The 27,393-nt window shown below is 42.5% G+C and overlaps 1 protein-coding gene across 1 annotated transcript in view; it reads right to left on the bottom strand.

Moving 5' to 3' along the window:
- Window positions 1–27,393, bottom strand: part of SLC16A2 (solute carrier family 16 member 2) — a 116,347-nt gene that overhangs the window by 57,781 nt on the left and 31,173 nt on the right. The window lies entirely within an intron of this gene.

The following is a 27,393-nucleotide window of genomic DNA, read 5'->3' as shown; positions in this document are numbered from 1 at the left end:
GTGGTGCAGTGGTTAAGAATCCGCTTGCCAATGCAGGGGACATGGGTTCGAGCCCTGGTCCGGGAAGATCCCACATGCCATGGAGCAACTAAGCCCGTGCACCACAACTACTGAGTCTGCGCTCTAGAGCCTGTGTGCCACAACTACTGAGCCTGAGTGCCACAACTACTGAAGCCCGCACACCCAGAGCCTTTGCTCCACAACAAGAGAAGCCACGGCAGTGAGAAACCTGCACACCGCAACAAAGAGTACGCCCCGCTCACCGCAACTAGAGAAAGCCCGTGTGCAGCAACGAAGACCCAACACAGCCAAATAAATAAATAATTTTTTTTAAAAAAATGCTAGAGATATAAAAACAGTGTAACCGAAATGAAGAATGCCTTTAATAGGCTCATTAGTATTAGTAGATTGGACATGGTTGAGGAAAGTCAGTGAGACTGAGGATATGTCAATAGAAACTTCCAAAATGGAAAAGCAAAGAAAAAGAGACTGGAAAAAATGGAACAGAATATCCAAGAACTGAGGGACAAGTACAAAAGATGTAACATATGCACAATGGGAGTACCAGAAGGAGACAAAAGAGAGAAAGGAGCAGAAAAAATATTTGAAGCAATAAGGACTGAGAATTTCCCCAATTAATGTCAGACACAAAATCACAGATCCAGGAAATTCAGAGAACACCAAGCAGAATAAATGTCCCAAAACACCACCTAGGCATATTATATTCAAACTGCAGAGAATGAAAGATAAAGAAAAAAAAATCTTGAAAGAAATTATCTTACCTAAAGAAAAGATAAGAATTACATCTGACTTCTCCTCAGAAATCATGTAAGCAAGAAGAGAGTGGGGTGAAATATTTAAAATGTTGAGAGAAAAATAGCACCAACCTGGAATTCTGTACCATGGGAAATTAACCTCCAAAAGTAAAGGAGAAATACTTTCTCAGAAAAATAACAATTGAGGGAATTTGTTGCCAGTGAACCTGCCATGCAAAAAAATGTTAGAAGAAGTTCTTCAGTGAGAAGGAAAATAGTGGGTGGGCCAAAAGGTTCATTCGGTTTTTTCCTTAAGATGGCTCTAGTAGCACCTAGCTGTCTTTCGGCTCTGTGCTTTGTGACCAGCTAGAAGGGTGGGATAGGGAGGGTGGGTGGGACGGAGGCGCAAGAGGGAAGAGATATGGAGATATATGTATAACTGATTCACTTTGTTATAAAGCAGAAACTAACACACCATTGTAAAGCAATTATACTCCAATAAAGATGTTAAAAAATAAATAAATTTAAAAAATATATTAAAAAAATAAACAAAGTTGGTGAATTTTTGTGTAGCCATTTTAATATTGAAGACAAAAGAAAAAAAAGCAACATTTTCAGCATATTATGCTTTATTATTTCAAGAAAGGTAAATATGCAACTGAAACACACAAAAAGATTTGTGCAGTGTATGGAGAAGGTGCTGTGACTGATCAAACATGTCAAAAGCGGTTTGCAAAGTTTCGTGCTGGAGATTTCTTGCTGGATGATGCTCCATGGTCAGGTAGACCAGCTGAAGTTGACAGCGATCAAACCGAAACAATAATTGAAAACAATGAACGTTATACCATGCAGGAGCTAGCCGACATACTCAAAATATCCAAATAAAGCACTGAAAATCATTTGCACCAGCTTGGGTATGTTCATTACTTTGATGTTTGGGTTCCACATAAGTTAAGTGAAAAAAACCTTCTTGACCATTATTTCTGCATGCAATTCTCTACTAAAACTTAATGAAAATGTTCCATTTTTAAAATCAATTGTGACGGGCGATGAGAAGTAGATACTGTACAACAACGTGGAATGGAAGAGATCGTTGGGCAAGCGAAAGGAACCACTACCAACCACACCAAAGGCCAGTCTTCATCCAAAGAAGGTGATGTTGTGTATATGGTGGAATTGGAAGGGAGTCCTCTATTATGACCTCCTTCTGGAAAACCAAACGATTAATTCCAACAAGTACTGCTCCCAATTAGACCAGCTGAAAGCGGCACTCGACAAAAAGCGTCCAGAATTAGTCAACAGAAAATGCATAATCTTCTATCAGGATAACACAAGACCACATGTTTCTTTGATGACCAGGCAAAAACTGTTACAGCTTGGCTGGGAAGTTCTGATTCATCCGCCATATTTACCAGACATTACACCTTCGGATTTCCATTTATTTCAGTCTTTACAAAATTCTCTTAATGGAAAAAATTTCAGTTCCCTGGAAGACTGTAAAAGGCACCTGGAACAGTTCTTTGCTCAAAAAGATAAAAAGTTTTGGGAAGATGGAATTATGAAGTTGCCTGAAAAATGGCAGAAGGTAGTAGAACAAAAGGGTGAATACACTGTTCAATAAAGTTCTTGGTGAAAATGAAAAATGTGTCTTCTATTTTTACTTAAAAAACCAAAGGCACTTTTTGGCCCACCCAACAATATAGGTCATAACTTTTGATCTACATAAAGAAAGGAAGAGCATTGGAGAACAGATGAGCGAAAGTAAAATAAAAACTTTATTTTTAATTGATCTAAGAGATCAATTTTTTTGCTCAAAATAATAATAGCAACAGCATTCAATTACGTATACTTACATATAAGTGAAATAAATGACAGCAATGATAGAAGGGACAGCAAGGAAGAATTAGGATTATTTTGTTTTTATAAGATACTTGCACTACTCATGAGGCAGTATAGTGTTATATAAAAGTGGTCTTGGATTAGTTGGTTATGACTTTTTAGATATGATCCATAAAAGGAAGAATTGATAAGCTGTATTTCATTAAAATGTAAAACTTTTGCTCTGCAAAAGACACTGTCAAGAAATGAGAAAATAAGCCACAGACTGGGAGAAAATATCTGCAGAGGATATATTTGATAAAGGACTGTTTGTTATCCAAAATATACAAAGAACTCAAAATTCAACAATAAGAAAATAACAACCCGATTAAAAAATGCGCAAAACATCTGAACAGACACCTCACTAAAGAAGATATATAGAGGGCAAATAAGCATATGAAAAGACGTTCCACATCATGTGTCATTAGGGAATTGCAAATGAAAACAACGAGATCCACTACATACCTATAAGAATGGACAAAATCCAAAACACTGACAACACAAAATGCTGGCCAAAATGTGCAGCAACAGAAACTGTTATTCGTTGCTGGTGAGAATGCAAAATGGTACAGCCACTTTGGAAGATAGTTTGGCAGTTTCCTACAAAACTAAACATACTCTTACCATATGATCTAGTGATTGTGCTCCTTGGTATTTAAGGAAATGAATCAAAAAACCTATGTCCACACAAAAACTTGCACATGATTATTTATATCAGCTATATTCATAACTGCCTAAACTTGGAAACAATCAAGATGTCTTCAGCAGGTGAATGGATAAATAAACTGTGGTTCATCCAGAAAATGGAATATTATTCAGTGCTAAAAAGAAATGAAGTATCAAGACATGAAAAGACATGGAGGAAATTTAAATGCATGTTACTAAGTGAAAGAAGCCAACCTGAAAAGGCTACATACCATATAATTTCAACTATATGACAGCCTGAAAAAGGCAAAACTATGGAGACAGTAAAAGAATCAGTGGTTGCCAGGGGTTCAGGGGGAAGGAGAGAGGAATAGGTAGAGCATAGAGGATTTTTATGGCTGTGAAACTATTCTGTATGATACTTAATGGTGGAGTTCGACGTTTGTCAGAGTTCATAGAATGTACTGATACAAAGAGAGAACGCAATGTAAACTATGGACTTTGGGCACTGATGATGTACCAATGTAGGTTCACTCATTGTAATAAATGTATCACTCTGGTTTGGGATGTTAATATTAGGGGAGGCTCTGTGTGTGTTGGGGCAGGGGGTATATGAGAAATCTCTGTACCTTCCACTCAATTTTGCTGTGAGCCTAAAACTGCTCTAAAAAATATAGTCTTTTAAAACATCAGGCAAAAATAACTATTTAGATAGACATTTCTCCAAAGAAGAAATATGAATGTCCAATAAGCATACGATAACATGCCCAACATCATTAGAGAACTGTAAATCAAAAGAAAAAAAGAGATACCACTTGATACTCACTAGGATGGTTACAATAATAATAATTAAAAAGGAAAATAAATATTGGTAAGGATGTGGAGAAATTGAAATCGTCATTCACTGCTGGTGGGGATGGAAAATGATTCAGTTGCTTTAGAAAATATTTTGGCAGTTCCTTAAAATGTTAAACATAGAGTTATCATATAATCTAATAATTCTACTCTTAGGTATATATCCAAGACAAATGAAAATATATGCCTACAAAAAAAAACTTGACACAAATGTTCATAGCAGCATTATTTATAATACCCAAAAAAATGGAAACAACCCAACTGTGCATGAATTGATGAATGGATAAACAAAATGTGATATATCCATACAATAGAATATTATTCAGCCATAAAAATGAATAAATTAATGATACATGCCACAACATAGGAGAACCCTGAAAACATTATGCTACGTGAAAGAAGCCAGTCAAAAAGACTGCATATTGTATAATTCCATTTACATGAAATGTCCAGAACATGCAAAGACATGTGGACAGAAAGTAGATTAGTGTTTGCTGAGATGATTGTATGGCATATGAATTTTGTCTCGATAAAGCTGTTATTTTAAAAAAAAAGCTTAATAGAACAGAAAGTGATCTTTGAGTTGAGTCCTGAAGGATAATCAAATAATTACAAATGGTTTGGAGGCTTGAAATATGAATGATACAGTGTGAATGGAAAAGGTATGTGTGGGTGGTTTAGGTAGGTGCTGGGCGGAAAAATATAAGCCTGGAAAAGCAGCCTGGGAACTTGAATGGCATGCTCAGGAGTCTGGATCAAATCTCACCAAGTCAATGGAGATTCATGAGTTGTTTCTGGGCTGGGAACTGACAAAGTCAGATTTTCATTTTTATGGAGCATGTCCTGACAACGGTCAGTCTGCAGAATATATGGGAGGAGGCAAGAATACCAGTTAGACTTTTGTAAACTGTGTAGTCTGCAAAGGCTGTCACTGGGGGCTTTCTCAATTATCTTCTCTGAGCTGCCTCCCTCAGGGCCTGCCCTGATCCTCGTTCCCACAGGGTCTCGTCTATACTAAGATTTTATTTTTGGAAAATTAAATATGCACAATTTTCAAGCTCCAAAAGAATTACTCAGAGGTGGCATCTCTGTTTCTGAGAGATACTTTGGTGACAGTGCCAGGAGCCTACCAGGTCAAAAGCAAACCAACCCTAGAGGTGGCCACAAAGTCCAGAGTAAGGGTCTTAATCTGCTTTCTGCATGCCACCCACACACTTAACTTAGGATATTCTCTGTTTTAGAAGCTTCCCTTCAACCCATAGCCCTAGACTCCAGTTCTCAGCTCTACCACTAATCTGCTATGAGGCCTAAGTCAAGTCCCTTACTCTTCTAGATCTTTGTTTCTCTGCCTATATCATGAAGGATTCTGAAAATATTTGCTCTAAGGGTCCTTGTCACTTTCCAGCTGAGCTTTCTTTAAATAGAGCTAAGGCTGAGTGGGCAGAGGAGGAACAGAGACAGAGACAGGAAAATAGAGAAGAGGGGTAAGCCCTTAGACCTCTCTCTCTGGCTGAGAGCTACCTGGGTATATGGTAATCTGGTTCAGCCTGGGAAGGGTGGGGACTGTCCCTAAGCCAAACATGCTCCCCTCAACCTGGCATCTGCCCTTTGGGAGTGTTCCACTTTCAAATTAAAAATGTACTTCATATTTTCCAATGTTCTCTGGTTCTCCAAATCTCAGGAGAACATATTGTTTTGGGTAAGATCGGAACCTATAAGAAGCATACCCTTCATTAACAATCTGAACAGTCCACTGAACAATGGCAAGCAGACCAAAAGAAACTTGGAGATCAGGCTTGGCTTAACTGTGGTGAGGATCCTTGCCCTCATCCCTCTAGCCTGTCTGGGTTCCTGCCCATACTTCACAGAGGCCTTATAACTGAGGAGAGACAACCCAGAGAAGAAGGCCTACCACTCTACAAAGCAGCCACAGTTTGAAAGGCTAGTATGGCAGTGTCACAGAAACTGGGGAGCCAGGTTTGAAGGCAGCAAGTTGAGAGCAGGGACTCATTCTCTGGGGCACCTAAAGGGCTGATGGGAGCTTAGCGACCGTCTATTCCAGCAGCTTTTTTTTTTTTTTTTTTTTTTTTTTTGCGATACACGGGCCTCTCACTGTTGTGGCCTCTCCCGTTGCGGAGCACAGGCTCCGGACGCACAGGCTCAGCAGCCATGGCTCACGGGCCCAGCCGCTCCGCGGCATGTGGGATCTTCCCGGACCGGGGCACGAACCCGTGTCCTCTGCATCGGCAGGTGGACTCTCAACCACTGCGCCACCAGGGAAGCCCTCCAGCAGCTTTTAACTGAAAATGGTAGAAGGTAGTAAAGAGGGAATGGAGGGAAGGAGAGACGTCTTTGAATGAATCTGAAACCCTCAAAGAAATTCTAGGTTGACCCAGGATAAGGTGACATACAGCACATGCTCACTAAAGTGTGAAGTTTCTTTCTTTTTGGCTATAACAGTCATTATCTTTGCTGGTCAGAAGTTCTGATTGGCAGTTATGACTTAGGCTAATAAGATGAGGAAATAAATTATAACATAATCAATATATTTATTAGTAAAAAAAAAAAAAAAATCTCGCAAAATACATGGCCCAGGAGGGGAAATATTTTTAAGGGTGAAAAATTTGGGAACTGCTAATGGAATCCAAATATTTAATTTTACTCATGAGGAAACTGGGACCCAAGGAAGAGAAGTAACTTCTCTGAAGTCACATAGTGAGTGGACCTGTCAGTTATGGAGCCCAGATCTCTTAACTACCAGCCAGAACCCTGTTTCTTCTACTCCACTCCAGGACTGCCTGTTCCTCCACAATAAAGCAGGTGCTCAGAAAAGGTTTGTTGAATTGAACAAAACCCATCCATTTTGCCAGGAAAAATGTCTGGCTAGATTGGTTCCATGGTCATAAAGTGATCTGGGTTGGCAGAATTGGGCCAAGAAACTAGAACCCAGGCTAAAATGTATAACACCTCTCTAAGGCCACATCACTAAGTATTGGGTACTGTTGCAAAGCCATGGACTTCTGAACCATGCTAGATCTATGGCAACCTTAACTTAGATCAGGACATCATAGTCTCAATCCAAACCACAAGTTCCAGAACTCCCAGACCCCTCCTACTAGGTGAGTGTTTTATTGTGTCCCCAGTGTCACTGAACTGGTGCTCAGAGTGGCTGTGACTGGGTTGGAGCTTGGTAAAATAACTCAGGGAAAGGCAACTTTGTTTTCACCAGGCACAATGGGTCAATTTCTTTGTGTGGAGGAGAGGCACAGAGAATGAGAGTCCTAGAAGAAGCATGGGTCTGCAGAAGATCCCAGATAAAATATATTCAGGTGAGAGGAATGGTGAGTAGGGAGTCAGAGAAGTGGATGGAAAAATGCTGTCGCCTGAGCAGCTGTTTGGCATTTGTAGCTTTTTAGGAGCCAGGTCTAGAAGAAGCTCATAAAGACAATGAAAGTAAAAAATTCACACCAGCCCCAAGCACCATGGCTTTGAAGCATTGGTGAGAGAGTATGCAGTCTGAATCCACCGCCCATCCGGACTCCTGGAACCCTGGGGCCTTGGATGGAGCCTGTATCCTTCTTCCTAGGCTTCCCCCAATGGCGTTGCCTGCTGGGTTTGCAGTTCTCCGGGTTCCCTTCTCATTTCTCCTTGGAGGTGGTATTGACCAGCCCTCTCCCACCAGATAAGGACATCGTGTTCTTCCTGATCTGGGAGAGCAAAGCAGTCCACATTCCCTGGGGTCTGGGAGGGCCGGAGAGGGAAGTTCTAATGTTTGTAAGCAGATCCGTCAGTCTCCTGGGCAGCCCCAGGGGCTCCTGGTCTAGATATCCTCCACCACCTCCCTTTTAGTCCCCTCCTCATCTTTTTCCCCTCGCACAGCTTCTGGACTGCTTTGTTCACTGCCCAGAAACTTGCAGCTAGCCAAGAACAATGCATCCCACCTCCCTGGAATTGTCTCTTCAGTATGGGGGTTGGCTGAGGAAGAAAACTGCCGTGTGCTCCTCACTAGGCCTCTCTCCAGCCCTTTCCTGCCTGCCAGTGGGGACTGTTCTGGTGAACAAACACTGTCTCCAATCTACAGGATGGGCTTAGCACTACCTCCAGCCTCCCTGGCAGCCTAGCATAGCAAATAAAATACTATTTAAGCTGGTCCGAGTGGCCTCAAGGCCCAGGGGAAGTATCTGAAGAGTGAGCAAGGGCAGCAAGAACCTGGAGGGCTGCAGTAACTGATGAGTCAGTGCTTTGTAAAGGGTTCTGCTCCTGCCTTTCTCTGTAGTAATTCATTCTCAGGGACACATGCAGGGACTCCAGAGTCCAGGGCAAAGTTTTTGTGCTTGGATTCCCCATTCTAGGCTGCCCCTTCTCACACTGTGACAAAATCTTCTCAAGCCACACTCTCTCCTGGACTGACAGTCATCCTTGGTTTCCAAATAATCCCATAAGGCCATTTTAAATTTTGTTAAGGAAATATCAACCAAAATAAAATAAGAATGAAATAAAAGTATGGCCATTTCCTTGGGGAGTCCTGGAAGGAAGACATGAGATAGATATCATATCCTGTGCACAGATGCATGGATGCACACCATGCAATCTCTCTCTGAACCCCTTTCCTGAAACAACAGCTGTTTGCTGGCCATGGGCCAGCCCAAACCTAAAGGCCAGATCCCTCCATGTTGCCATAGTCTCTGGCTCAATGGCAGAGCAATAGGTCTGAAACTGACTATCTTAGGATTGTGTTCCCTGTTCCACTCATGGACTTGTAGTCTCTCCTATCTGAAGACCCTAGCCTTTATCTAGGCCAGTGGCTTTAAAAAGAAATTAATTCTGTCCTTTTTTGGTATTATATTTATTGGTTTGTTTTAGTAAATATATAATATTTACAAGGGCTTTGGCTCTTATTTCCCCACCAAGACAACTTTTTATACAAAACGTCTTAAGTTTTTCAACTGAAATTCTTCCTACATGGGTTTTCAGAAACCCATTCTTCACACTTGGGGAAGTGCTACTGCAGGGTCAACAATGTGTAATAACATCAAAAGGATGTAAAATATCAACAACAACAAAAACTGCCAAAAATAGCATTGAGAACAAAAGGGAAACACAAATGCAACATTCGCCAAGTCAGTTTCTGCTAAACACATTTTGAAAATGGAAGTCATCCGTTGAATTAAAAAGCACTTGTAAATGACTTACACAGAAATGTTCATAACAGCTTTATTTTTAATAGTCCCAAACTGGAAACAACCAAAATATCTATCAACAAGTGAATGGATAACTGTGTTATATCCATACAGTGGAATACTACTTAGCAATAAAAAGGAACAAAATGGTGATACACACATTATTTTGAATCTCAAAATAATTATGCTGAGTGAAAGGATTTCTAAGACAGAGCACATACTGTATGAGTCCATTTATACAGAATTCTAAAAAATGCCAACTAATATATAGTGACAGAAGACAGACCAGTGGTTGCCTGGGGATGGTGGTGGAACAAAAGATATACTGTGCAAGGGCATGAAGAAACTTCTGGGGGTGATATGCTCATTATCTAGATTACTGCAATGATTTCATGGGTGCATACATTTGCCAAAATTTACCAAATTATAAAATTTAAATGTATGCAGTTTGTTGTACATCAATTATACTTTTATAACCTGTAAAAAAAAAGTAATTAGATACAGAGTAAAAAAGTTAATTGTAGCAGATGCTGTTGGGCTCACTCAATATCTATTTCAATTCTCTATTTCTGTCACCATTACAGAAGCTACAAAAGCTAAAAGCTTACCTTTCCAGACTCCCAGCTAAAAGTTAGAAAGTTTAAAAATCTTTCTAAATCCATGGAATCTCTTTTCCTTTCCAATTGCAATCTTACACTGAAGCACATTGTGTAAATTATATAAAAGCAGGGCTGCACTAGTGTGATGAGAGTTCTTGTCGGGATAGTGGAAACTCCACTCAATTTTTTCTCATTTGCTTTCTCCTCATCAATTCTCTCCCTCTGCTGTAGTCCCTGAGGGGTTCTGAATAATCTCTGGAGTCATACAGATCTCGTCTTTCCCAAGCTAGCTACTATCTCACTATCTGTCCTAAAAGAGATGGAGTCCAGTCTCCTCATTTGATAGGTGGAGAAACTGAGCCACAAAGAAGTGAAGGGACCTGCACATGGTCTCACAAGGCAGAAGCAGAAGTTGCTGGCCCAAATGTTTTCGGAGTCCCAGGCCAGATCCCCGTGTTGAGCCTGTGGGCTTTCATTTTGATGGGATTTTCTCTTTAGTTTCTTCACAGGTGTCTTGAACCTCTAATTAATTCCCGCTACACTAGTCCTAAGCACAACTATTTCTCTGCCCCCTGCTCAGTCTTATTTCTCTTTGGTCATGGTCTTCCAGACCTGTGAACCCTCCCCGTCCTTTCTAGAGAAGCCCATTCTCCCTGGATCTGCAGCAGGCTTGACAGCAAAGTTGTGACATGCTGGGACAAGAACACTAAACTGGGACCAAAAGCTCTGGGTGAAACACTAGCAGTCAGAAGTCTCCCCAGGAAACAAGTACCTCAGTACAAGTACCACTTTAAATGAAGAGAACCTCAAGCCCCAAAGGAGCCTGGGAACCAGAAAACACAAACAACCTTGATTCCCAATCGTTCTCTGGATGCCTGCGAGGGGCTCCACCCAAACTCAGAGGGGCAGCTCCGGACCCTCTTCAAAGACACTGGGTCAACAGAGGTGGGGTTTCCGCCACTAGGGCGAAGAAGAGACAGGAAGAGGGAGTCCAGAGAGAGGGGCAGCTATGAAACGAGCTGGCCTGGCCTGGGCTGAAGGGCTCAGAAAGACACACTCCACTGAGGGTAGGAGAGTGAAGGCCACTGCAGGGCACAGGGTTAGATTTAGAGAAATCAGGAGCTTGGAGCCTTTGCTGCTGGCCTCTCCATATGGGGCTGGAGATGGGATTAAGGCTGAATCTCTCCTAGGAGGAGTTGGAAGTGATTAAGTTTCAAATCTCTGGGGTGGTTTCCGGCAACATAAAGCTAAGAGCTAGAATGTCTTTCAACTTTGTAATTTCTTTAATTTGGTAATGATACCAGAGCTGCAGACCCTCTGTTCCATATATCTGGATCTGTCTTTTAGTAGTAGATCCAACCCAGGCCAAGGAGCAAGGTAAAGAAGATTGTAACTCCGAAAAGAGCATTCATTCTTACAAAAGTAGGTCACCATGTGTGTTGCCTAGCACTGCGTGTGAGGGAACCGCCAAGCGAAGCTGGAAACAAGCTGCATAGAGGGGATGTCTCTGTCTTTGTCTCTGTCTCTCTCTTTCTGTCTCTCACACACACACACACATACACACACACACTGCACACACTCCTTTTCCAACACATTGCTGTCCTTTAGAAGAACTTGAACACCACAATTTGGTTAAGAAAAGACAGAAAACAGAGAAAAAGTGGTAGTCACAAAAAATAAGAGCTGAGGCCCAGAAAGGGAAGGTCATAGAGAGTGTAAGGACTTGTTCAAGGTGACATGGTTTGTTAGTGGCAAACCTGGAGATAGATTTCCCTGACTCACAATCCAAAATGGAGATCAAGATGAAATGAATGCTTCTTAGGCAATACTATAGCTAGACTAAAGAAAGAGCTTCTTTGAAATCTTGCCATTTGTGACAACATGGATGGACCTTGAGGGCATTCCACTAAGTGAAATAAGTCAGATGGAAAAACATAAATACTGTATAATCTCATTTATATGTGGAATATAAAAACAAAACAAAAACAAAAACCCAACCAAACAAAAAACCCCAGAGCTCATGGATATAGAGAACAGATTGGTGGTTGGCTGAGGGTTGAGGTGGGTGAAGGGGGTCAAAAGGTACAAATTTCCAATTATAAAATGAATAAGTCATGGGGATGTAATGTACAGCACGGTAACAATAGTTAATAATACTGTATTGCATACTTGAAAGCAGCTAGGAGAGTGAATCTTGAAATTTCCCATCATAAAAAAAAATTGTAACGTTTGGTGATGGATGTTAACTGGACTTATTGTGGTGATCATTTTGCATATATACAAATATCAAATCATTACACTGTACACCTGAAACTAATTTAATGTTATGTCAATTATACCTCAATAAAAAAGAAACATCTTCCTCCATAAGAAGTCATATAAGACACTGAGTTAGAACACTGAAAAAAAAAGAAAAGAAACTTATTCATACAAGATTCTGATTTGGAGTAAAGCAAGACAATAAATTTGGATCACTCACAAAGTCTCTCTAAACCCTAGGGATTTTCTCCCAATGTTTAGAAACTTGATGACTGTTTTCTAAGGGTGGCTCACGGCTTCTCATCACATATGACCCTGGATATAGATCCAGACTCCAGGCCAATCCATTTGATTTCACATTGCTCAGAACTTGTGTTAGTCTGGGGCTTCCTAGAATCGGACAGTAAAATGGAAATAAATATTCGAGGATTTACTAAGGGAAATGAGAGCATGGGGAGGGGGTCCTGGGAAGGCTAGGAGAGCCATGAGACTGCAGTGTAAGCCTGGCCCTGAACAAAAGAGAGAGGAAGAGAAGATTGGGTAGAGGTGTCCCAGTCTGCCCTACACTCTAAGGAAGGTTTGGCAAAGCCATCAGAGATTCATGTGACCAATTTCAGTCAGCAGTCAGAGGAGTTCTGTGCCTCCCGGGAATAGGCCTACTACCTTGGTATCTCTGCCATGTAGTAGGTGCCTCAGTGCAAATGCTGGGATGGATTTCAGATCACAGCAGCCAAGGCCCTTGGTGGCTTAAGCTCCTTGTAGTTAGAGGTCATCAAGGCACATTCTCTTGAGTACCACAGAACTCCACCTTTATCTTCTACTGTACCCCTTCTTTGCCCAAATGCATCTGCTTTCCCCAAACCCACAGGCCCAGCTGGAACCTTGAGTCTCTAGAGAGAAGGAACAGAAGAGAACAGGGACCAGAGAGCCTCTACCTGAAGCACTGAAGTCAGACCCACCTTGAGCCGTGGTTCTTTTCTTCCATAGCTCTGCCTTCTGTCATGGGCTAACATGTTCATACCACCCATGCTAGTTGTCCATCGAAGCCATTCAATTCCAGCAGCCTTTCCAAGTACCCTGAATGTACACACTCTTTCTTGCTCCAGGCATATTCTTATCCTTCCTTTCTCTAGCCTCCTAATCACCTGGGTCTGGAGAACACAAAGCAAAGAATGGCCAAGGAGGTGGGGTGAGAGTTGGAGAGAGTGTCACATACAACTGTTTTCTTCCAACAGTGGGTATGACTATTAGGACCAGGCCAACATTTTGTTGACCCCCCTCCAATATACCTAACCTGCATTACTCTATACATCTGTACTGATATGTATTAGAATACTTGTTTAGTGGATGAGAAAACTGAGGATACAGGTAAGCCACTTGCCTACAGTCACACAACTCTAAGTGGCAGAGGCACTAAAGTTACAATGAACCAAAACCTTGGGGGAAGGGGACCCAAACTTTGCCGTTCAGTGAGTTTTTCCTCTTTCAGAACCCCAGGGATTGACAGGGGTACAGCTGTCTCTGCAAGCTGCCTTCACTGGAGGCCATCACTAATCTACATTTCTTTCTGATAACTTCCATGTCTTCAACTCAGCTCCAGGCACTAGGGTGGCCACTGCCTCAGTGTCTGTTTCCCAGCATACCTCTCAGCTTCTGGCCTTGATAGGAGGCAGGAAAAGCCCTGGATTAAGATCAGGGTCAGGGCTCAGTTACAGATAGAGGCCAGAGCAGATGTCTGGAACTGGCTTGAGGGGATCCAGGCAAGGTTCTGGTTAGACAGGGATTGGAGCTTATCTGGGCTTTCTAGGCACTCCAGTCCATGCACCACTTAATGAAGTGAACAGGATAAGCTATTCTCCCACAATACTGGCCCAGAGGGATTTCTTTATTGCTGTAGCTTTGATTTTACATTTAAAAGTCCACAGAACACCAGTCCAGGAGATTTAACAATCACATTCTTGGGCACTAAGCCATAGGTGGTAGGAGGTAGAAGAAGGAGCAGAAATCTGACTAAAGGAGGACATCAAAAGACAACAACATAGCAAAGTGCCTATGTTGCCAAAAAATTATTGATAATCCCTTCCAGCCTGATTATGTAAAGATAGGTGTATATAGTATGTTGAAGAGGATGTTCTGTTTATTCAGTATTACTAATGTTTTGTTTACTAAAATATTTCAATAAATCTTACTTTTCTAAAAACAAAGAAAGCCTATTTGGTGGTGTGGGAAAAGATACACATATCTACCCCCTCATCCCTGGGTAAGTCAAGCTTACACACAACTATGGGCCCAGAGCCAGCAAGACAGCAGGCAGAGATGAACAGGCATCCCAGGAGTCCCAGTGACCAGTGTCTCTCTTCTCCCTCCTCTGTGCTAACTCTTCCTAAGGCTCTGGTGCATAGGAAGCATGCTCTATGTGTGAGAACTGTAAGTATTGATAGATGGGGTGGAAGCTGAAGGATATTCTAGATAGCCTGAGTCCCTTGGAGGGAGCCAGAGAAGAAACATGCCTTGTGTGGGAGGCTTCCAAGAAAAGTCAGAAACTGGGTAAAATTGTTTGTGGGCTTCTCACTAGAGGCAGACAGTCTCTTCATAAGCCTTTGTGATAGGTAAAGAAAGAGTAAGAAGGCTGGAACTAAAATAGTTCTGATATAGCACAAGAGGAAAGTTGATGACAAAAGGGTCAGTGGGGCTCAGGACAGTATCACTGATCCTGAAACTCAGACTTTCAGACTTCTAGGCCCTCCACATACCCGGGTTCAGGGTCTTGTTGAGGTGCAGGGTGACCGAGAGTCAATTGAGCAGAGGCTGGGAAGCCTGATTTGTTGGGAGTCTGTCCTTCAAGTCTCACAGATGTAAGGTTCGTTTTCTGTAGAGCAAGTTCTTAAAAAAATCTTGACTGTACATTAGAATCATCTAGAGAGCTTTTAAAAATGCTGCCCCAGCCCCCAGAGATGCTGATTCAATTGGTCTGGGGTAGGGCCAGCCCATCAGCATTTTTTAAAGCTCCCCAAGGGATTTTGATGAGAACCACTGCTCTGGAAGAAGCCCATAGTCTCAGTCTGATGCCAGCTTAGGTAACAGGTCAAGTGACTGGGAGTTGGTGGAGGTAGAGAGAGAGGAAGTAGCAAGAGATGGATGCTGTGGAAAGCACACACTGGCCTATGTGAGCCAGGAGATCTAGGTCAAGGCCCTGTTTCTGCCACTGCTTTACTGTGTGCCCCTGGTCAAGTCCATGCCTTTCTCTGTGCTCCCATATCTCCACCAGTATAAAAAAAGAGTTGGATTTCTAAGTGTCCTTCCAACTTCTTCAACATTCTAGGAATTTACCAGGCAGGAGAAGGGAGTGGGGGATGCTTTGCTGCTGCTGTGTGGTCAAGGCTTGGCCCGCAGGGGATGCAAAAAAGCACTGCTAACCCAGCCCACTGGGAAGGGCTGGTCTCAGGGACCTGCCTATCCAGAGCTCAAATTGGAAGGCATGCAAACTGTCCTCAGGTCCTCCTCAATTGTGAACCCACTAGGTAGAGGCAGTGCCTAAGTGCAGGCTCCCGTTGATAGCATCACATACAAGTTTATTAATATTATTTGCAGTAGTAGTAGTAGTGATAATGATCTTAATTTGACATCTAGATTTCCCATCTCATAATAATAACAGCTCAAATGTGTCTGCAGTAACATCCTAAGGAGCTTAAACCACTTCAACTGCATTCTCTTCTTCATTCTTATTATCTCCCCACTGGGAAGACAAAGGCCCAGGGAACCGAGGTAGAAGTGTACATGGTAATTCATATTTCAAGTCACTGTTTTCCAAGCTTGAGCCTGGCCAAGATTCTCAGCCCACACATTGGACTCTAAGAATGGCTTGCTGCCCAGTTGGGAAGGGAGCAAAGTGTCTTCTTCCACCTGCAATCTATACCTCCTTTCCCAGCCAGTGTCCTCATACCTCCTGGCAGTTTCTTCATCCATTTCCTGCCTCTCCCCATAGCCCTACTCATGAACCACAACTACAGAACACAATCCATTCAATAACAATTTCACCATGCAACAACCACAACTCACAAGTAAGTCAATTACATAGACTGAAAGCTTCTTGGGAAAGAGATCTTGCTTCCTCTTTCTCCTCAGTCCCCTACAGCTTAACACGGAACTGATCAGTTCAGTGCATATCTTTCACAAGAGGCCAGTTGGCTCATCTGATAAAGTTGCCAGGGCTAATCAATCAAGGATTGTAAGAGCCCAGTGCAGTAGCCAGATATTCATGGATTTTGTGAGCAGATATTTTGGAATACAGATCCAGAGCCTTGGCTTGCCACTGCAGGCTCTCCTTGTTCCTCTCCCACACAGTACACTCCAACCCGTGCCATAGAACTACTGTCTGCTCCCCACATGGCTGCCATGACCTGATGTCTCCTCTTCAGGTTCATTCTCCTCCTGATCCAGGTCTCCTCTACCAGCAATATAATGTAGGAGGAGCAACACTCCACCTCCTCCACTACCCCCCACCCCACTTGGGACCCCTCTGCCTGGAATGGGCTGACAGACTCTTACCAAGGCCAATACTACCCTATCCCTTCCTCATTGCTTCCTCATCACCACCAGCAAGCCTTCCCTACTCCCCCAGCCAGAAGAACTTTTAAATTCCCTGGGGCCTTTTGCTCCCCTCTCTCATGGCCCTTAGCATTTTCTATTCTACTTTTATAATTAATCCCCCAATAACCCTAAGACAGCTCATTTGCTGTATGACCTTCAACAAGTCACTTAACCTCTCAAGCTTTAGTTACTCATCTGTAAAATGGAGATGACAATTCTCGCTCTAACCTCCTCCCAGATCACAAGATAACATATGTAAAAACATATAGTACATAATGATAGTTAATAAATATTTATTAACTAATATTTACTAACTAATATTTAGTAACTATCATTATATGTGCCAGACACTGTTCTAAGTACTTCATATAGACTAATTCACTTAAACCACCAAGCAACCCTATGCAAAGCATACATTTATTATCCTGATTTTGAGGAAACTGAGATACAGAGAGAGATTAAGTAATTTGCACAAGTATATACAACTAGTAAATTGTAAAACTGGATTTGAACCTAGGCATTCTAGTTTTTGAGTGCTCACTTGTATGACTTAGTAATACAACTCCAGTGCAGGCAACAAGATATTAATTTACATATACACACACAAATGCATACATACATATATATTCTTATATAATAAGTGTGATGCAATAGACAGGAAATGCAATAGAAATTTAGAAATCCAGAGTATAGATCGATGTGATTTAAAGCTGTTGAATAAAGTGTCATGGAAGATATAGTGACTTAAGCTAGGGCATGAAAGATGAATTGGAGCAAGGAGGGTATCAGAAGATGAGGGTTTAGTGTAGTCAAAAACCCAGAGTCAGAAGTATGTTTGAGGTACAGGGAGGAAAACAGTGAGGACACCAAGTTGGCTGGAGTTGGGGCATCATGGTAGCCAGAGAGAGAAAGGATAGATGAACAGTAAAAGGAATGGTCTGGAAAAAAATAAACATGATCTGCTGAGCAAGAGCTATGTGGGGTTTAAATGTAATTCTCTCCAGGCCAACGAAACCAAATTTATATGCATGAAGATGGTCACGGATGAGATATGTAAGTGGATTCAAAAAAAGTGAGTCAAGGTGAAAGGTATACTGTAACAGAGATAAATGACAGTTAATATACTTGGAGTAAGAAGAAACCTGCACAATTACAGAATGAAGGAGCTATGGCTTAGTAGAAACATATGTGAGAGATACCTAGGAGTTTTAGACAACAATAAGTTTAATAGGTATCAAAGTTGTGATGTGCTGCCTTATTGGAAATCTTGAACTGAGTTGTCCAAAATGTACTGATCAGAACAAAGGAGGAGATAGTTGTGCTTTCTTCTGCTCTGAGCAGACTATGCCTGGAGGGATGCTGTGATTCCAGGGCCCCACACTCAAAGACCAACTGGAATGTGTCTAGAGGAGAGTAGAGTGAGGACAATTGAAATTATACCATATGAGCATCAATGAAAGAAGACCTATATATATTTATATGTGCAAAATATATATGTATTACACATACCTATATATGTATATGTCACATTTGTGTCATGATGTAAAATGTATATGTATATATATATATATAATCTATATTTTAAAATATACATGATATTTACATATACCTTGAACAAATTTCATAAAACAGTAATTACTCCTACTCTGTGTGACAAACTGACATTTTCTAATGCACTGTATTTTTTTAAAATGCAGAATATGAACTTACTAAATTAATTTCATGACCCACTAATGGGGTATAATGCACACTTTGAAAAACACTGTGCTACATAAATCTAGAGGTCTCCACATGCTCTAGGCCTCTACCCTTCTGTATTGCTCATTGCTTGCTCCCTGGTCCAAAATGGTACCTGAATTATGGGCATGTCCCTGCTCTTCTTTCCTAGAGCAGGAGCTATAAGACTGCCCTCAGCGGGACAAAAGAGAAGGCCTGCCCCCTCCAGGCTAGTTCTCAAATCCACTCTGCTGAGAGTAGTGGTGGTAATGCTTCAGGGAAGAGAGCTGAAGTTGGAAAGGTGGTGGGAACTGGCTGGCCCAGCTTCAATGCATGTCCAGTGTGGGGGTTGCCTAGGGGGCTTGCCAATTCCATTCTGGTCATTTTACCATGATCCAAGGGGGTCAAGGACCAACCTGCTGCTAGTCATTTAGCTCAAATTGTGCTCTTAACAGTGGACAAAGACATTGACTTTTCCCTTCTTCAAATAGAGGGCCTCCTTTGGCCCTTTTCCCACCTATGGGCTCCTCCAAGCCCCTTACTAATGGTAATGCATCCCTCCTCTTTCTGACAGAGCATGACATACTTGAATTCAGGCTCATTCTCTCCTATTTATAACACCAGGGAGGTTCAAGTACACGAAAAGCATTTGATCAGTGTGGCACATTTAAGTGTCACATTCTCCATTTGTCCCATGACAGGTGTGCGGGACCCCCAGGGGGATGACATTTCAATGCAAATAGGCATATCACTATGAGAAACTCCCCCTCATACACATTCATACACTTCCTTTATAATCCCTTCTTGAGCTACTGGGCCCTGAGGATCCAGAGTTCTCCTTGCCTCATAGCTTATCCCCCCATCACTAACCATTTACTTTCCATGTCAATTTATAGCCAAGCCTACGAAAGTCTAGCCATGTGACATGGTCATATGTTCCTTGCCTGGAATAAAACATTGAAAATAACAGGTGTCATTGGCAAAGTGCATTGCAAGTCTGAATAATCTCATAGAGTCATAGAATGAACAGCAGAACTGGAAGTTACCTCAGATATTATGCAGCCTAAATCTGATCTTTGATCATGGAGCCTAACTGTATATACGAGGGAAGGTGGGAGGTATGGGTGCTCAACTTTTCAATTTATTGATTACACTTTTTAGGCTGCATACATTCTTTGTCCAATGAACATGTTTTGCCTCTCCTCAGAAAACTGCCTCTACCTCCCCTCTGAAACTCACCATATACCCACATACCCACTGCCTAACCCCAACTCCAACCTGACTCATCACACTCAAAGCATATGCACAAAACAAACTGCCTTTCTACTGGTTACATATTTGGAATCAGAATCATAGATGTCAGGGATTGGAAGGTTTCTTAAAGGTTATCCTTAATAAACAGCATCTTTAAAGTGCATGTGCTTCATCCACAGAGCTCTATGGAAACCCAATCCAGAGGGACAAGAAAGGAAAGACTAACTAAGAGAGATTCTACCCTTTCCAGTTTTCTGCCTGGTTTCCTTTAACCCCAGGCAGGGATATATTTTATGGCTGTATATATTTTATGGCTGAATGAGACTTTCAAAACCAAGACAAGGATTTGTTCTGTCATGACCAAGACTCCCAGGTCTTCAGGAACCTGTCCACCCCAACCACCACTAGGCCCAGGGGATACCATTTGTGCAACTTATTTTTCGTGGGCCATCAAAGACAGTGTAGAAGGGGCAAAAAGTGGGGGACCTTGAATGTTGTGACTTTCACTCATAGAAGTGAGATCTAATCAGTAATCCCTATTGTCAGGGAGGGAGGCAGTGCCTTCTCTGAAATTGGCTTGGTCCAAAATCCAGAGTTTAGTTCTTTTTTCCCATCAGCATGAGCCAAATACTCTCTGATAACTAGATGGAGGTTTCTTTCACTTCTTGAAGCAGAGGTGGGGGGAGGGATTTGGTATTAGAATCCAGATCACAGAGCCTTAAACTGCCAGAAATGGAAGATTCCCTAAGGAACCATTGAGTTCAGCATCCAATTCTATAGAGGGAGAGACTTAAGACCCAGAGAGAGGAAGGAATATGCCCAAGGTTAAAAGATGGGTTAGCGGCTGATCCAGGTCTCCTGACTCAGCTAGCACTACTTCCTTTGGTTTTTCGGTCTGTTTAGTCTTCATTTGTTCAGTCATTATTCATTCAACAAATATTTATTTAGTATTTATTATATGCCAGGCAGGCCTTGTGTTAGACCCTGAGGCATGCAATGGGGTGTCCATAATTTCTCAATAGGAAGGGCATAAGGAAAGCAATTTGGCTGGAAGGAGGTGACTAAAGGACTTGTCTTGATGCTTGCTTGCATAGCAAGTGCATGAGTTTTACTTAGATTATCGATTTATTAATTATGGCTTTTGGAGATGCTAAAGCTTCCCAAGGTAGCCCTTGTTACTGTAACTGGTGGTAAAGGGAGTGTGGGCCTTCCTGGTAGACCATAGCGCCCTGTTCCGAGACAAAGACCATCCTATTATCCCTAGAGGATTAAGGCGGAAGGTGGGGAGGAGGAGGGAGGGAGGGTTATTGGGAGGAGAAGGGTTAGGCAGAGGAGAAATCCCCAGAGTAAAACTGCCAAAAAGAAGAGTTCCCCACAACAGGATGAATCAAGTCCTTTCCAGTCAGAGAAACCACAAGCTGCTGGCACTGAGCCAGTGCCAGCAGGTGACCTAGTGAGAGGGGTGTATGGCTAAGGGAGTCAATGTGCTAAGATTACGCAAAAGAGAGCCAGGGAGGGGATCCTGAAAAGCGAAGTTAGCTGTGTCCTCAGGCTCTCACATCCAGTGGGAAAAGCAGTTTTCTGTTGCACCTGGCTGCCTTCAAGAAGCTGAAACATCCAGAGTGCAGTGGAGCCAGGCTGCACTGAGATATCACCCAGCTGAGGCCCACTGAAGCCAGCACAGTAGGGCATGAACATGTTATGCAAATTGCTCTGGAGGTTAGATCTTGAACCTGGGGTAAAAACACATCTTCTCCAAGAATGAACTCAAGATGTGGGATGAATAGGGCACCACGGGGTCAGGGAATGGGCATCACCCATTAGGTGCCCTCTCCCTTGACCCTACAGCGTGGCTCTTAAGTTAGCAGCATTCAATAAAAAGTGAAAGGCTCTGAGTCCAACCTCCTCATTGTGTGGTTGGGAAAACTGAGGCTTAGAGGGGTGAGGGCCTACTCCCCAGTCATATCAAGTAAACATAGCAGTGGTGAGGCTAGAACCCAGGTCTAATGACAGTCAGTGCTCCTTCTACCATACTCCCCTACCTAGATTGACACTGAGCTCATCTCAGTGAACAAAAATGAGAACTACAAGTCAGCCCTGCCTTGCCCTCCACCAGCCATCTTTCCATTCTACTTCTTACCCTGGCCCTGAAGAACAGCAGGCCAAAGATGTGGGTAGCCCTGTAGACTTAGAAAGGGTGAAACAGTGCTGTGAGAGTGATAAGCATAGCTTAAGATGTGGACATGAAGGAACACCTCCCAGGGTTTGCCTCAATGCTGGGTAATTGACATTTGAGGCATTTTTCAAAGCATGTCATTACCCTTGCACTTAAGGCTGCCCCAGGCGATAGTGTGATGGGAATAAGGCCAAAATTCCCTGAGATAAACAAACAGACACTTAGCTCCAGCCCGAGCTTTAGGTAACCTGCTGCCACTAGACATTCCGGCTCCCTCAGCACAAGAACTGGGCTCCCAGCTCCCACACAGCTCTGGACAGATTTCTGGCAGCACACACACTTGAAACTTTGCAGCTGTCCCTGCTTTCTGAAGGAAGGGGTCACTGTGGCTCCTGCCCCAACCTTTTATTCCTGGAAAAATGAAGGTGCAGAGGCTAAGAATGTGCAGCAATTTGAGAGTCTGGCTTCAAGGATAAAACTCAAGGACTTGGAGCCTCAGAGATGGGTCTGACTTGGCCCCAGAGTCAAAGTATGCATAATTCCAGAGACACAGAAAGATAAGTAATGGCAGGATGCAGAAGAGTAATATGTGTGTTCTATGCAAAGAGGGGATGGTAAGAACCAAGGCAGAAGGGCTCTGCCCTTATTTTCCTGTCTGGCCACTTTGCCGTAAGCCACTGACCCTCTGAGCCTCAATTTCAGCATCTAAAAACAAAAATCAAAGGATTCAACCAAGCAATTCCCAAACCTGGCCTATTATCAGAATCACCTGATGAGATTATTTAAAATACAATACACACTTTGGGGCCCCACCTCAGAAACCTGATTCAGTAGATTTATCATGGGCCCCAGAGAAGCTGTATTTTTAACACATTCCCTAGATAATTTTGATGGTCAGCCAGGGTTAGGAACCACTGGACTAGATGACTGCTGTGGATCTTCTAGCCCTGACCTTCTATGAATATAAGTCAAGTTTGGACCAAGTACTTTATCATGATTATCAGTGTCATCATCCAAAAAGCCTTTATCATGCAACTACCTTCACATGACTCAGGTCTGGGCATTTCACATGGGGAGTTTGTGGGCCTCTCTGAAAACTCACAAAGATTGAAATTGACCACGTGTTCAGACCTAAAGGACATACCTATGGTCTCTTGAACATTGAAACTTTTATTTGAATAACTAAGTCAATAACTTAATAAACTTATTTAGGATGAGAAGGACAAAAGCTTATTGAGGGGTGGCAAAGGGAGAGGTATTCAATTACATGTTGGGGCAGGACCGGGTGGGGAGGAATGCATTCTCTATTGCAGTTAGGTAACTCTGTCATTCTGTCATCCTCATCTTCATCCGGGCCTCAGGCCAAAATCTGAACTTCAGACACTAAGAAAATAGACAGAGACCTTCATCTCTCTGTCATGACTGGAGGCAGGAGGCTGAATCCAAGGCATTAGGGAGAACTGTATCTGTAACAATGTCTTAGAATTCTCAAAGTTGAGAGGTTCTTTCTTCTAGATTAATTTTTTCTGCTGCAGGTTTACCTCACCAGTAATCTGGTCTTTGTATGAGAGGTAGGCAAGCTTAAAATACCAATCCCTAGATAATTATATGTCAGAATCCACTTGAACCTGGGATGCAATCTGCTTGCTCCATCCAAAGGTGTCACTGAGCTGACAAGAGAGAAGCCTGTCCCCCCTGTCAACTTTTCTCACAAAGGGGAAAGAAAGCAGAGAATTGACTTAGGTTGAGTCTGGAAACTGGGGGTGGGGAGGCCAGGCTGCCCAAGGAAAGACAGGGAAGATGCCTAGGAAATTTACCCTGTCCAGCTGCCCCTGGAGTGCAGACAAGGCAAACCATGTTTGGGAATTCCAGACTCGGCTGGCCAGAGGATGGGTGAGAGTGTACCTCTACTCTGGAATTGAGAAACCTGATTGGTCCCAGGGGAAGAAGGCAGGGGGTGTGTAGAATCTTGGCCTCCACAACTAAAATCAGAGTCCATAGATAGGGCAAGGAAATGGGAAAGACATTTGCCAGCTGTCCAAGAGCAAAGTGAAGCTCAGGGGTTTCCTGTGGGATTTCTTAGGCAGAGGGGCATGGTCAGCAGTCAAAGGAAAAGCCAAAAACTCCGATGACCGTGGCTGTTAAGAACAATGATTTGGAAAACAAATCCAAATACATCACACCTTTAAAGTAGCCTTGCAAATAAGACCCGAGAAGTCAGCGGTGGATACTGAAGTGACAGGCGTGAAACATGTCCACAATGCATTAACCTTTCCCCCAAACATGCCCATGGTCTCCTACCTTTGGCCCTCATTTCTTTCAATACACATTTATCACACACTTACTATATATAGTGCATTGTGTTAGGTGCCGGGATCATTACATCATTCTTTATAAATCACCGTACTCAATTGTATGTCTGTTCATACAGACATGAAACATGAGACTTCGTTCTCTAGCTCCCCTTGATCATAGCACCTAGCAAATGTGATATATATAGTGAAATAAAATAAGTCTTCTTGTAAGAACCCAAGCCAAATAGAGAAAGAGACGAAAAGGTAGTGCACAGTCAGTATCTTTTTGGTGCACTGCTTAACCTTTTTTAGGATTGCTGCCTGGTTTTATTTGATTCCTGGAGACTGATGGCTATCTTAATAGCTAATCCAGACTTCTCACCTCTCATATGCTTCCAGATGAACTTCCTACCCACCTCAACACACACACACACACACACACACAACTTAGAACCTGCCAATTATCATCTACGTGCCCTTTACTTCACTCCTCTGAGCTTTGGTTTCCTCATCTGCAGTAATGGGCTAACAACATCCTGAGACAAGCCGCATCTTCCCAGATAGATTTCTCCTACTGGTTTGCATTGACTTGAGATTGCCACTGCTCTTATGGGTGAGATGAGAAAGCATTTTGGTGCAGAAAAGCCCAGCTAAGTTTGTCCCTGGGAGAAGAAAGAGGACCCTGTGGGAACATTGTGATTCTCCGCCAAAGACATAGAGATTCCAGGAACAGATGACTACCTAGTCTTCAGAGCAAACATCGGAGGGGGACAGGACATTAGCCAAGCTGGGCAACTTTGAATGTATGTGTATGGCAAGGCAGTCAGGGAATAGAGGGTATTAACGATAACAACTCTTCTTGTGCAAATAGCACTTTAGAGCTCTCCAAATATTTCCAGTTTATTCTCTCATTCTATCCTCAAAATAAGCAACAGAAATGTCCTAGATGTTTTTGCATACATATTTTTTCATTTAAAACCTGAGTCAAACCTTGAAAAACAGTTTGTTTTTTTCCTATTCTACAAATGACAGAACTGAGGTTCAGGGCAATAAAGTACGTTGTTCAAAGTCAACAGGGAGATAGTGGTGAAATTTGCGGATAGTAGTAGAACCCATGTTTTCTGATTCCTTTCAGAGTGCTCCTTTCCCTGTAACAAACAACAAGGGTGAAGGAGTGAGGGGCAGGATATGGTGTCAGGAAAGCAAGGTTTGAAGAAGGAGGCAGTATAGAGAAGGAAGAGAGAGAGCATCAAGATGAAAGAAGGGGAATGGGAAGGTATCTGAACCACAGCCCCTCCACCCATAATAATTTCCCAAGTGCTGCTCAGGGCCCTCCTAGGGAAACTCCCCTCCCCAGATGTTGCCTCCACAGTCAACTTGGCTCATGCCAGACCCTGGCCACCAGGCACATCCAGGTAGTCTCTGATTGTGTAGATCAGTACCACCTCCACCAGACCTTGACTAATATCACTCTGTAAGCCAAACTGCCTTCTTCTGCTCAAGGTTGAGAAAAGGATGGAAAATTCATCATCACCTTCCAAGAGGAAAAGGTCTGATGGAGTAGTGGGGAAGGAAATATTCATCTCAGCCTACCAAGGGCTGTGGACAATGCAGAATCAAGGTTGATCTCTGTGTGGGTTAATATCCAAAATATAAAAACAGTTTATATAACTAAACATCAAAAAAACAAACAATCTGATTAAAAGATGGGCAGAAGACCTGAATGGACATTTTTCCAGAGAAGATATACAGATGGCCAACAGGCACATGAAAAGATGCTCAACATCATTAATCATGAGAGAAATGCAAATTAAAACCACAATGAGGGCTTCCCTGGTGGCGCAGTGGTTGAGAGTCCGCCTGCCGATGCAGGGGACACAGGTTCGTGCCGCGGTCCGGGAAGATCCCACATGCCACGAAGCAGCTAGGCCCATGAGCCATGGCCACTGAGCCTGTGCGTCCGGAGCCTGTGCTCCGCAATGGGAGAGACCACAACAGTGAGAGGCCCGCATACCGCCAAAAACAAACAAACAAACAAAAAACACAATGAGATATAACCTCACACCTGTCAGAATGGCTATCATCAAAAAGAACCCAAATAACAAATGTTGGTGAGGACGTGGAGAAAAATGAACCCTTGTACACTGTTGGTGGGAATGTAAATTGGTACAGCCACTGTGGAAAACAGTATGGAGGTTTCTCAAAAAACTAAAAATAGAACTACTATGTGATCCATCATTCCACTCCTGGATATATATCTGAAGAAAATGAAAACACTAAATTGAAAAGATACATGCACCTCAATGTTCACTGCAGCATTATTTACAATAGCCAAGATATAGAAGCAAGCTAAGTGTCCATCAACAGATGAATGGAAAAAGATGTGGTATACACACACACACACACACACGTGTGTGTGTGTGCGCACACACAATGGAATACTACTCAGCCATAAAAAAGAATGAAATTTTGCCATTTGCAACAATGTGGATGGAATTAGAGGGTATTATGTTTAGTGAAATAAGTCAGAGAAAGACAAGTACTGTATGATATCACTTATATGTGGAATCTAAAAAATACAACGAACTAGTGGATATAACAAAAAAGAAACTCACAGATGTAGAGAACGAACTAGTGTTTACCAGTGGATGGAAGGAAGGGGGAGGGGCAAGAGAGGGGTAAGGATTTAAGAGGTAAAAATGACTATGTATAAAAATAAGTAAATAAATAAAAATAAGCTACAGGGATGTATTGTACAACACAGGGAATATAGCCAATATTTTACAATAACTGTAAACGTAGTATAGCCTTTAAAAATTGAGTCACTATGTTGTACACCTGAAACTTATATAATATTATACATCAACTATGTGTCACTAAAAAAAGTTTTTTTAAAAGGTTGACCTCTGTCTGCAACTCTTAACTATACCATAAACCCAGAGAAATGCGCACACAGACACAGACACAGTCACATAAGGCATGGAGGGAGCTTCTCTGGGCCCATTTTGCAGGATTTTCTCATTTGCCAATTTAAGGAGATATTTCCTGTTTTTCACAGAGGGAAAGAATTACAGGGCCCAGGCCTAGAGCCCAGAGCAGCTTCTAGAGGTTGATACAGAAAGCACCTCACTTGGTACTTGGGGTCAGCAGTGCGGTAGCTAAGTCAGAGCTCCAGACCAACAGACTAAGCTG

The sequence above is a fragment of the Grampus griseus genome, assembly GCF_964374135.1.
Source record: "Grampus griseus genome assembly, chromosome: X".
In the NCBI taxonomy this organism is placed as follows: domain Eukaryota; kingdom Metazoa; phylum Chordata; class Mammalia; order Artiodactyla; family Delphinidae; genus Grampus; species Grampus griseus.
Note: the sequence above shows the minus strand (reverse complement) of the source record. Positions and strands in the feature narration are given on the sequence as shown.